The following is an 11,943-nucleotide window of genomic DNA, read 5'->3' as shown; positions in this document are numbered from 1 at the left end:
AAGGAGCCAAGAAATGATAAGAAAAACAAAGTCTTTACAAAAACAATGTAAAAACATAAAGCAACATCACGTCGAGTTTACTAAAATAGACTACATGCCTCAAAAACTAAATCCCTGCACAGCGTTTGAACTGAACAAATGTTCATTAGTACAACTACACATCTATGCTAAACAAAACAAGGACATGGAACCGTAATTAAAGGAAATTGTCATAAATGTGTTCAAGTATATGTCCTTGAACTGCTGGTAGAATTTCCTCTTCTAATTGTGCAATATACAGCAAGCAAGGAACAGCTGAGACTGACAGGGATGTCATGAAAAATGCAGGATTAAACAAATGTACGTGGTAAGTTCACATTTGGAAACAACAGTGGGGGATATCTTTGTCTGATTTTTAAGATATGCCATCTGCAAACATAAAGCTATTAAGGCCTCTGTATTTCACAGTGATCAATCAAATTCTTTATAATTTCATCTGAAGTGGTGAAAATCAATGTGTTGGTTAAAACCACAAACATTGATTTTGCATCTCAACACCGAGCTTCTGCGATAATACGTGCCTGTCCGTGTTTATAGATGAAACAATAATCATGTGAAAAAAAAAATTGCCCCAGCTTATATATTTACACATCTGTACAAACAGTACAATTAATTGTGTTGCTTCACAATGTCTTCAAAGTGGATGTTAATGTGTCTATTTAAGTGAGTTTATTAATTCTGAGAGCTGGTATTTCACTCATCTCCACTCCTCGTGCTGCACCCACATCCTGACTCTAAGTCAGACAGCTTATTTCATCGCTTGATGGTTTCTCCATGTGATTATGGCATCTGATAACTTATCTGAGAAATCCTCCTCACCAACCCGGTTCAATAAAATGTGGGAAAGAACAGCCTTTGACGAAGAAACCCAAGCAACGGTGGGGAGATCTGAAGCTAGAGTCTGATACACCTTTCAGGCTAGCAAGCCATGGATCAGACCAGGACAAGAGCAAGGTGAGAGATAACTAAGTAACCATGATCGTGTAGTGAGTGCACAGAGAAGAAATCTGCTTCCCACTTTCATTCAATGGATAATCCTTCCTTATACTTGTTGGGTGGAATTTTTAAGGCAAATGAAAGGGAATAAATAAATAGCTTTTTTCTTTTGCAGGTATTAGTGATGAGTGAATTTCTGTTGTGAAGCACAAGTGGTTTCATATCAATCATAACACATAAACAGTTTTGGTACAGTGCACAAAACGATCATGAACCAAGTTGAACTACTATTTTGAAAATCTATTTTTTAGGTAAGTTACACGTTCAATAAATGACTTGCAGCAAAAGTAGCAGATTGATCCAAGCTGTGAACCAAAGGGAGGTTACAGTATTGGTCTAGTTGGGTTATTTAAACAGATTCCCAGAACTGTGTACATATGAGATCAAACCCCAAGTCATGTCAGAACAGATCTGATCCAATATCACTGTTGAGCTCTGATACTGATGTCATTCACAGGTAGGGCATCATTTTATAGCCATGATAAAGTTACAGCAAAACAGGCTAGAGATGTAGGCTAAAGATTATAGAGAATTTGTTCCAATGAATCACCCTGAATATTGAATGAGATCCATTTTACAGCCTGCTGGAGCAGTTAAAATCATGATATAGATTACCATGAAAATTATTTTCTCATTATATCTTAGAGTATCATCCCAGTTAGCAGCATGGGGTGCACAACAGATATTTGAACCTTTGATGAGAGCCCAATGTCTCAATTAAATGTCACTGTACATATACCCAACAACGCGATCACATTGCAGCCTCACTTAAAGGAATGCAAGATGACTGGAAAGTGCTGCTGGCTAAAGTTCACGTGACAATGTGGCTAACGTGAAAAAGACAATTGAAGACATAACAGCTCCTAGTTTGTTTTTTTGCCCATACCTTACAGCTTGTTGTGCACAAGGGCTTCTTTCACACTGCAGCGTTAGCGATGCTCTAACAAATATGTGGAAAATCATGGAGCGTTTTAAACATTCACATTCATCAACTGCATAGCAAGTGCCAGACAAAATAGAACAGCTGTTTCAACATGAACAAAACCTTCTTCAACGGAAACGTGCCGTCTGTGCTTACACTGTGGACAACACTAAGCCTGCAAGAGCGTCAGCCATTGGGCCTCGTTAGAAAAAGATGTGATAGGGTTGGAAGTATCCGAGGAATTAACTCAGAATATCAGCTCAGCAACTTCCTCTACAGAAAAAAATATGTGGATTTCTAGCCAAAACTTGACAAACTATTGTACAATAATTTGGAAGCGAATGTGTGCCTGTCTCCTTGGCCAAAATTCCTCCTTCATATTCCAGTGTACTTTTTTCTTTACCTTACTAGGTTTTGGTCTCATTGTTATAACAGTTTAATGGTTTGTTTGTTTTTTGTACTATACATGTTCATTTTTAAGCAATTATTCTAAGTGAGGGAGGAGCATGAAAGACTGAGAAGAGTGAGAGCTTGAACAAAGAAGAACAAGAAGAGGAGGGGGAGGAAGGCGTAATAAAAAAAAATAAAGATGATTCTGGGAATTAGTGATATTAGAGTAAATGTGTTGATTTTTATAGGCTGATGCTGCTGTGTTTTATTTTTTTTTTATTGTAGATACTTTATAGGAGAAAAGACTGTCAAAGATGACAAGAATAGCCTTAAACAAGAGATTGCGAAGATGTATGTGTTTTGAACCTGAACAAATTATGGAGGGGAGACAAAAACTTAAAAACTTACATTCTTATTTCATTTTAGCATTTGATCAGATTGTTGCCTCAGTTCTCCTTTGCTTGTGTTAATTCCATTTTATATATTATTTGTATAGATAATATATATAATCTCACACTTTTGAGGGTTTTTAATAGATAAATTAGTTTGGAATACAAAACAATTTCATTAGTTTTTGTTTTTTTTCTCATAAGATCAAGACAAACTTGAACCTAAAGCCTGATGCAACCTAACATAATACCACCACCACCAAAAATAATCACAAATGTGGTAAATGGTTTGCAATTGGAAATTAATAGTAGCAGGATATATTCAAATCTAGATATTGGAATCAGATCATAATCTAAAAAAGTAGAGTAGACTCTGTCACTGCCCTAATGGAAGAACATTATTCTGTGTCTCTACCATTTGCTTGGAACATCAAGACAGAATGGTTGAGCCACTTCCCCACATTGGACAGGTTGCAATAAAGTAAATGATAGCTCAAACAGCAGCTGCAGCTTCAATGCTCCATATAAGTACAGGATGTATTCAGGTCACACTAACACAAAAACACTGTATTCCCACGTGTTAAATGGAATAAAATAGTGATGATGTGGATACAGCTGCAAAGGCAGGGTGCTGGAAAGCAAATTAGATTTATGTCTGTAGATGTGGTTTGGAAAGGTGTAAAGTGGTTCTTCCTTTAATGGAGAACAAAAAGGCAGCAAATTTGTCTTAATGCACCTTTGGTTTCCCATTGACCTCTACTTGTAAGGGTCTTCAGGTCAAAACACAAGAACTGCTGTTATATCGAACTGTAAAAAAAACACTAAGAGAAAAGAATTTAATATCACGACAACGGCTGCAGCTTGTTCAACAAAGTTACACCAACTTCTCAGGGTGGCATTGTTCAAATACACAGCTGCCCCAGCTCTGATTAATTCATCCCAGGGCCAGTGTTTGTGTGTAATGTGTGTGGAGCCGAGCAGGGGAATACAGAGAAAAACAGTAGAAAAGGGAGGAGATGGCAAAAGAGAAGGAGGAACAGGGACAAAGTACATACAAAAATTAAAGAAATAAAAAACAGTTTGAGGCATGCAGAAAACAGAGAGCAAGAGAGGGGGCATGTTGGGTTCAGATTATTAGTGCTCCCTAGTGGTCATCTGGCGGATTTGTTCATATGATTTATTGCATTGTCCCTGCTCTGGGATTTTGTGCTTTTTCCCATTCGCAGTCCTCTCACATTGTATTTATCATGTGTGCAACTTTTAAATTGCTGCTGCCTTCAACTTTGAGCCCCTTAAGCAGACTTGACACATACCCACCCCACACATCCATACTCTACTCTCATCAGAATCCTCGCTAAAACATGCCTCACCCCCCTCGCAGCCTCACAAACTCCAACATACAAACAATCCAACAATGAATTCTGCGAGACAGACTAATAAAGGCAATTGTGTTGATGTATGTAGCCATTAGGCAGGGTTACTGTTTGCTAGTGGACAATGTTTTGCCAAGTTCTGTCCCCATTGTTCCATCTGAAACAGAGTTAGGAAAATACTCCATTTATCGCACGTCAAACAATTGCCTCATGTTTCTATATAAATGTTAATGCTCTCTCCCACAGAGCACTGTTTAGTCCAGGGAGGGGGTTTCTCTAAATACAAGGAAGAAGGAGCTGCAGTCAATGGAAGACAAGCTACAAGACAGCTAAAGAATGAAAACGTAATCCAGCTTTTCTCTAAAATCCTGTTTTTAAAAATGTCAAGTTGGATTAATAAAGGCCTAACATGGTCAGAAGAGAGTTTCATTTTGTCCAGCTGTAAAAAACAAGCAGTTCAATGAGAGGACTGCACAAGTCACTGCACACTGTCCTTGTTTTGTTTATGATAAGCAGTGTTACTTTCTGTCCAAATGTCCTAAATACGTGAAAAAAGAACCTTTTTTCCTTCTTTAACTGAAAATGAAGACTTTTCACCATCATTACATAAAGGACTACTCATTTTTTAATGAACAATGCTAGTATCTAGAGATGGTTTGTTGCAACAGGAGCTCTGGGTACTGTGGCTTATTGAACTTATTGAACAACTAGGATTGACCCCCGATTGAACTCCTCCTGGTTATTATACTGTTATACTTATGATAGATACATTCAGTGTTTCCCACTCAACATTAGCTGTGTGCATGACTTTGATTACAGACATAGAGGAAAAAGACTGATCTGATTTCATCTGCATAAGAACAGAGGGAATCCTCCCCAACTTTGCACGAGAGATCAAAGGTTTTCTGCATTATCTACACTGGAGATGCAGAGGTCCAACATCCATTAGTCTGTTTACAAATAGGCATCAACATCTGTAAAATCAGACTTAATTTACAACCAAAGCATGCTCATCTTTCTGAATATCTGCCACTGGATTGTTTCATCCACTGTGGAAAATGTTGTTGTGTTTACAGGTGTAGATTGTGTCATTTCAATAATTAGTTTATCCTTTTGTTTATTTTTTTGTAAAATGCACAAGCACACCTCTGTGCATAACAGCAACGTTTCATCTAAGTCCAATATGTAATATCGCCCCACATATACCTTTAAATTGCAGGTCATAAGACAGCTAGATAGCAAAAATGGGGGTTGAATAAAGCACTATAAATCTCCTTCAGGAAAAAAAGCTGAAAACATTTCACACTGAAGCAGCACTTTAAAACAGTCTGTCAGCTGTTAACTTCAGAGTTCCAAACACGCTTTACAGTAAGAACAATGCCAGTGAATGTCTCTGTCCCAAATGGATGATAAGATCAAGACAAACTTGAAACAAAAACGAGTAACCAATCCACAGGGAGAAATCACTATCCACCTTCCCTGTGGATCTTTTGATCTATTCTACTCATCTTTCCATCCATCCCTCTATCAACAGTATATTTCTACCTATTCCGCCTGTCAAAGGCGTGCAAGTGAAACTTTTCTCCATGCCACCTTGGAGACAGTCAAGCAAGAATAAGCATTTCATAATGGAACTATTGATTTGTTGTGGGTACTTTTTTATTGCAGGTAAACATGTTGTCAAAGTGATGGAGATGATAATGTGGGTTTATTTATTTATTTCATACAATCCATGAAAGCTGGGGAGGAGGTGAGGCAACAGATGTGTGAGGAAGAATAAAGAGGGTATCTGATATTAAAAGGTTGGGGGATGTATTAAAGTCATGTGGAGAATCTTTCATTTTAAGAATTAACCAATGGGACAAATTACAAAAACTGGATGGATAAAAAGATCGATAGTCTCTTTTAAAAGGTTTTGAAGTCAATCAACATTTGAAGTCAATCAGCTTCACTAAAATCAACTTTGCTGCCAGGAAATTTGCTGCAAAATGAGAAATATTTCAAGACAGATTTCAAAACTAACAACTAACAAACCATAAAACTTCAAAACTTCTTTTTGGACAGATGAGACTAAAGTGAAGATGTTTTGCCATAATGTGCAGTAATTATGGAAAAAACAATCACAATATATCAGCAAAAAAACCTCATACCAAAGGAGAAGACGGCCTTTAGGACCACTTTTCAACACTGCTGATTTAACAGTGCATTTTCTTATTTTCCATTACCACACTGTGGATTCACCGTAGCAATATTTTAAACTTCACTATCATTTCCTGAACATAACCAAGTACTTTTGGTTAATAAATCTCTCCAAAGAAAGTAAACTGTGAGTACATGAAAAGAAAGTAGCAGATAAACTTCTCATCATAAGTAGTCTTGTGGGTGCTGTGCTCCGTTCAACAGTATAAGATGGGAAGGCAATCAAACTGAATTGCCCTTTTGGGATAATAGAATTTTGCTGAACTGAAATTAAGCTGACCTTTTGTGTGTGCTGTGACTTGACTTCAACTTCTCTCCAATGATTCTTAGCTTGTTCAGATGTACACACAGTCCACAATGATGCATCGGTTTTAAAGTGTAAAATTGTTTCAACAGGGACCAACAGCAAATAATACAATGTGATACCTAAGCAAACCCAGCAAGAATAAGACTTATTGTCAGAATAAGACAATAAGACTGGGCAGACCACCATCCAATGCGAAAATGTTCCCTATTGCTCACATATATTCTATAAAATAAGACAGAAATGTGCGGTATAAGAGAAATGTTTAGTTGTATTTGAGTTAAGCAGATGGCATCAAATTCTTAATTTCCAAGAAAAGATTTGCAAAAAGAAACCCTGCAAAACCTCAATTCTAATGTTATTCTCTTTTGTCCACTTTGATTCATATTTGACTGCAAAGTATCTACATAATCCAGAGGACTTCCCTTACTCAGTATTATGGTTTTCAGAGCACAAATTAGTGGTTAATGAAAAGTAAATGCATTTTCCCACAGACAATTTCACTGTTGTCTCACTGTGTACTTGTCTGACAGGTTAAGTGTGTGTTGGCTTCATTCTTATGTCAACACGTGTATACGCTGTCATCAACTCAATAGGTTCATTCTTTGGTGATGACTGGAAGTCAGACAACGAACACAAGATCTCCAGTGAAAAAGATTAAATCACAAGTGGCTCGTGTCTACTTTAAAAATGAATTCCCTTCAGCTTTGTCACACTCAGTCACATGTCTCCAGCTGTCTCACTCTTACTTCTTACTTCTTCTCACTGTTGCTCTCCCTTCATTTTCCCTTCTCCTTCAATCTCGAACAACCCTGCCCGCCCCCCTTGTTATCTTTTTTTTCCCCTGCGTTATACTTTGATTTTTACTGTCTAGTTTCATGTCTTCTCAGGGTGCTTTGTGACCACCAGCACCCCCTTCCCCAGACACAATGCCAGCCATTCATATTACATCAAGAGACACTGATGCTTATCATTTGAAGGGTTACATAAGGCAAATCAACCCAAATAATACAGAGGATGAAGGGGAAAACAGAGACAGATGGATAGACTTTAAATATAGACAGGCTGGATGTGAGCATAGGCTGTAATTGGATGCAGAGGTTCTGGTGAAGCTTTGAAGGAATTAAGCTGTTTCCTATACTAGAATCAGCAGTTGTGAATGGGAGGCCAGTTCAGCTATGATAAACTTCATCTGTGTTTTACTGCTTTGATTTTTTTATGTCAAAATCCTAATTCCCATAAAAACTTAATCCTAGAGCTGCTTCAAACCAAGAGTGCTGCCTCCAAAGCTTCTCCTCTGTCATAATTATTATGCTTCCAGCAGTTAGTGTCCTTTAACATTATTCCTTTGCTATAGCAAGCCCTGTAGCCACACAGAGCAATTACTGTTTAATTGACCTTGTGATATTTAGCTTTTCCTCAGAACTGTGACTCAACAAATATTGACAAGCAACTTTCCCCTCTACCACTTAACTGCCTCTGGTGATATATATTTTTTGTTGTTGTTTGTTTTTTGTAGCTGTGTTATCAATATTTATTTGAAATGTGTCTGTAGTTTAAATTTCTTTGTGTTGAGTTTACTGATTACAAATCTGACTGAGGCTAGCGTTGCCAATACATATTTTAGTAGCTTTTAATTTACTGTTGATCTTTTCACGTTTCCTCTAGAACAAGAATAATTACAACATCACACCTTGCACCTCTGTGGACGGCTGTGAATTCAAACACAAAACAATAGACTTGCACACCTATACACGCTATAATCATGGGTAGAAATGTTCAGAAATGGGCCACACATACTGCAGCATATAGAGACAGCCTGTTTTAAGGGATTTACAATGCAGAACACACAATACAAAAACAAGCATTCATTTTACTTCTCTAAAAACATGTGCAGTCAGTAGACTGATGTAAATAAAAAAAAAACTTTTTGAATAGCACTATTTTTTCCCCTCAACAGCAGGCTACACAAGACTGATTCTTGAAGAGGATTAAAATGACCCAACTCGATACACACTGATTGTGTACTTAAAGAAATTAAACAAATTCAATAGTATTCAATAGTTTCTTTAAAACTGTAAGAAGAAAACATTTCTCTCCTCTCAACTTGCATCATCTCAAAGAGTTCACTCCCACCTCGACCCACCCCTCTTAATCTAAACATGGCAAGCTCGTCACTCAGATTTTTTTCCTCTTGACTTCCAGCTCCATTTTTCCTGTTTTGTGTTAACACTAAGTTTTCCCTTGAGGCGATTGTCATTGTCTGTTTTTGTTTGAGATGACGCTGTGTTCTTGAGGCATATTCACACAACAAAGAGGGATTTGGAAAGACAAAGAATGGGATAGAGAACGGGGGCTGAGGTCGGGGACAATGGATTTGTGTCCAATCCACCATGATGCTTTGGTCTGCAGTTATGGGAGGGAAGTCAATCTCCGACTTCATTATTTTGTTACACACACTCAGGCTCAGATGTACATGGATAAACGCCGCCACAGTGGAATTTCTTCTTCTCATTATATGTGTGTTGAAAGTACTTCCTCAGAACTACAGTCAAAAGAAAGAATCTGATATTGTATTTCCATGAGGTAAATAAAAAATAGGATTAACAACAATACATGACATTTATTTCTTTAACAATGACTTAGTCGACATGCAGAAGCAGTATGTGACATCACGGTTCAGACTGTACCAGACTCTTCAGGTTTCAGTTAATATATTTAAGTTCAAAGCCTTCAAACTTTCAAAAAAAAAAAAAGATTCAAGGTGTTGCAATGGTGCAGTCAAAGTCCAGACATCAGCCTGCTGTGGTGGGACTTTAAGAGCATAAACCAGTGTCTGTAAAACTTAGGGAACTGAAGCAATTTTTGTAAAGAAGAGTGGACCAAAATCCCTACACAGTAACCTGATTGATTTATATTTCATGCGAAAACAGTTAGTTCAAGTTATTTCTGTTAAGGCAGTTTTCTATGCAATTGAACCATGGGCTGCTTTTTTGTTTTTCACACACTGCTTCTGAATTTTGGCTGTTTTTGTTGCATGAAAAATGTCATTTGAAGTCGTATTTACCTCATTGTAAGACATGGTAAGACCATATATTTTTTTTGTCTTATTGTGTCCAGTTTTGTTCTCTTTTTCGCTGTTTTCTTCTTCAACGTTTAAAGACTGCTATGTGTTTAGTAGAGGTTCTAAGCAATTTATTATGTTACCTAAAATTAAAAAAAAAACTGAAAATACCAACAGAGGAGCATATGATCTTATCTATTTGGAAGCAGCTCCTGATCTCATTTGATTAATCAAGGTTTACATAAACACTAAACTTCTATATGGCTGTCGCACCTGAGTATGTAAAAAAGACTGTTTGACCTTTTTTAACCATTACCTCCTAGATTAAACTGACATGGCCTCCAACCTCAACGACCGTATTTGTCACTTGTTCAAACAATTTATTCAAGGAAGCAAGTCCCAGGCCTTTGAATCAGGTGGGATTCTCTCCTGCTGGGCCTTGTTTGATTTAACCCTGGTTGTTTTGAAAAATCTTACACAATTCATAAGTCAGACACAGCAGATAAAATGATAAACACAAATGCTCTGTCTCCAGCAGACACACATTCAAAAGAGCTAGTAAAAGCGTATTCAATTGTCAACACACATGGTCCACCAAAAGTCCCTTGGAAAACAGTAAAAAGATTAGGATAGAATAGCTGTAAGAATATTTGGAGGTATAAAGAAAAAGAAGTCAGAATTAATTTTGTCACATATAAAAAATTAGCTCTGTTCATACAAAATAGAAATGAAATCAGCCAAACAATCTTACATCTCCCAACTGATTAACAATAATCAGTGTAATTCTGCCTCTTATTTTCTTTCTTCCTCTGTTCAAAAGCTGAATCCCTCAAGTTGGACACTGGCTGAATTTCTCTCTAAAAACAAATGTAATAAGTTTGTTTTTGTACATCTTCCATAGTAACCCATCGAGCAATGATTCATAGTCATACCAAATCCCTGCTTCAAGCTTAGTGCCTTAATTCTCATCTGTAAATTCCAGAGAGCTAGTAGATGTTATTCCTCACCTAGACCTGCACATGTTTACTTGATCATATGCCTACTACAGAGTTAAAATATGTATTTCACTGTTCTTTAAGTTAAGCTAGAAAATATAATCAAAAGCTCTTACAAAAGATCCCTCCTAGTATCTCTCAACCATGCTGTAATCACACCTCCTCTGAAGAAAATAGAGTTTGATTCATCTGCAATTAATGACTTTAGAACAAGATTCAGTCTTCCTTTTCCTCAATAAAATAAAATAACCTGAGAGAATTGTCCATAAACAACTGGATGAATTTCTTTTAAACACCAGTATTTCTGATATTTATCAGTTGGTTTGTGAGTCCACTGATCACCTAAAAACAGCTCTACTCAAAGTATTCAATGATCTTAAGATAAACAGTGACTCACATAAAACTGAAATACTGTTTGGTTTTCAGCATACTCAGAAACAGAAAATCTGTTTGGACATCATCATTACTGTCTCTGAAACACAGAGAAAGTGTGTTTAGTTAGAAATCCTGGAATCAGTTTGGTCAACAATCTCAGTTTTGATAATCACATTACCGATATCACCAGAACTCCTTTCTACAAATCTCTGCTATCTTTCTTCCACAGAAGCCACTTTATTCAACATAGATTACCAATAAAATCCACTTTGTAGTCCATAAAGCACTTTATAGTTTGGCCCTCCAGTACATATCTGAATTGCGCACTGCCGATCACCCAATCAGTTTTCTCAGGTCATTAGATGCAGGTCTGTTAGTTCTTCCCCGAATAAATCTAAGTCTGCTGAGAGTGTCTCAGTTTTATGGTCCCCTTCTCTGTAACAATCTGTTTGCTGAGCTAAGACTGGTTACATCTGTATCTACATTCAACACTAAACTGAAAAGTCTCTTGTTGTTCCTGTTCTCACAGCCATCAAAATAAATGTGTGTATGTGAACGTATGTATATTATATATGTATATTATATATGTGTATTTCTATGGATATGATTAAATGTGTATGTTTGTCTATGCTTCTGCAGTGTATTAAATATTGCTTGTTTTCTGGCGTTTTGTCTATTTTACGGACACTGGGTTTTAGTGTAATGACGTGATATTTAGATTACGCTTTCATTGTCATTAACAGCTAAACTTCAGCATTGGGTTGATGATGCATCTTCTGCTGACACCCCACACCACTCCAGTCTTTTATGATTGTCTCTATAACATTCATAGGACCTGAAAAACAGTGGAATGAAAGGAAATAAAGATGCACATAAATAGAAAAAATGAGTGGGAAG

This window comes from Leuresthes tenuis, unplaced genomic scaffold (assembly GCF_036924035.1).
Source record: "Leuresthes tenuis unplaced genomic scaffold, fLeuTen1.0.hap1 SCAF_21, whole genome shotgun sequence".
NCBI classification, from domain to species: domain Eukaryota; kingdom Metazoa; phylum Chordata; class Actinopteri; order Atheriniformes; family Atherinopsidae; genus Leuresthes; species Leuresthes tenuis.
The sequence above is the reverse complement of the archived record's forward strand: the minus strand, read 5'-3'. Positions refer to the sequence as shown.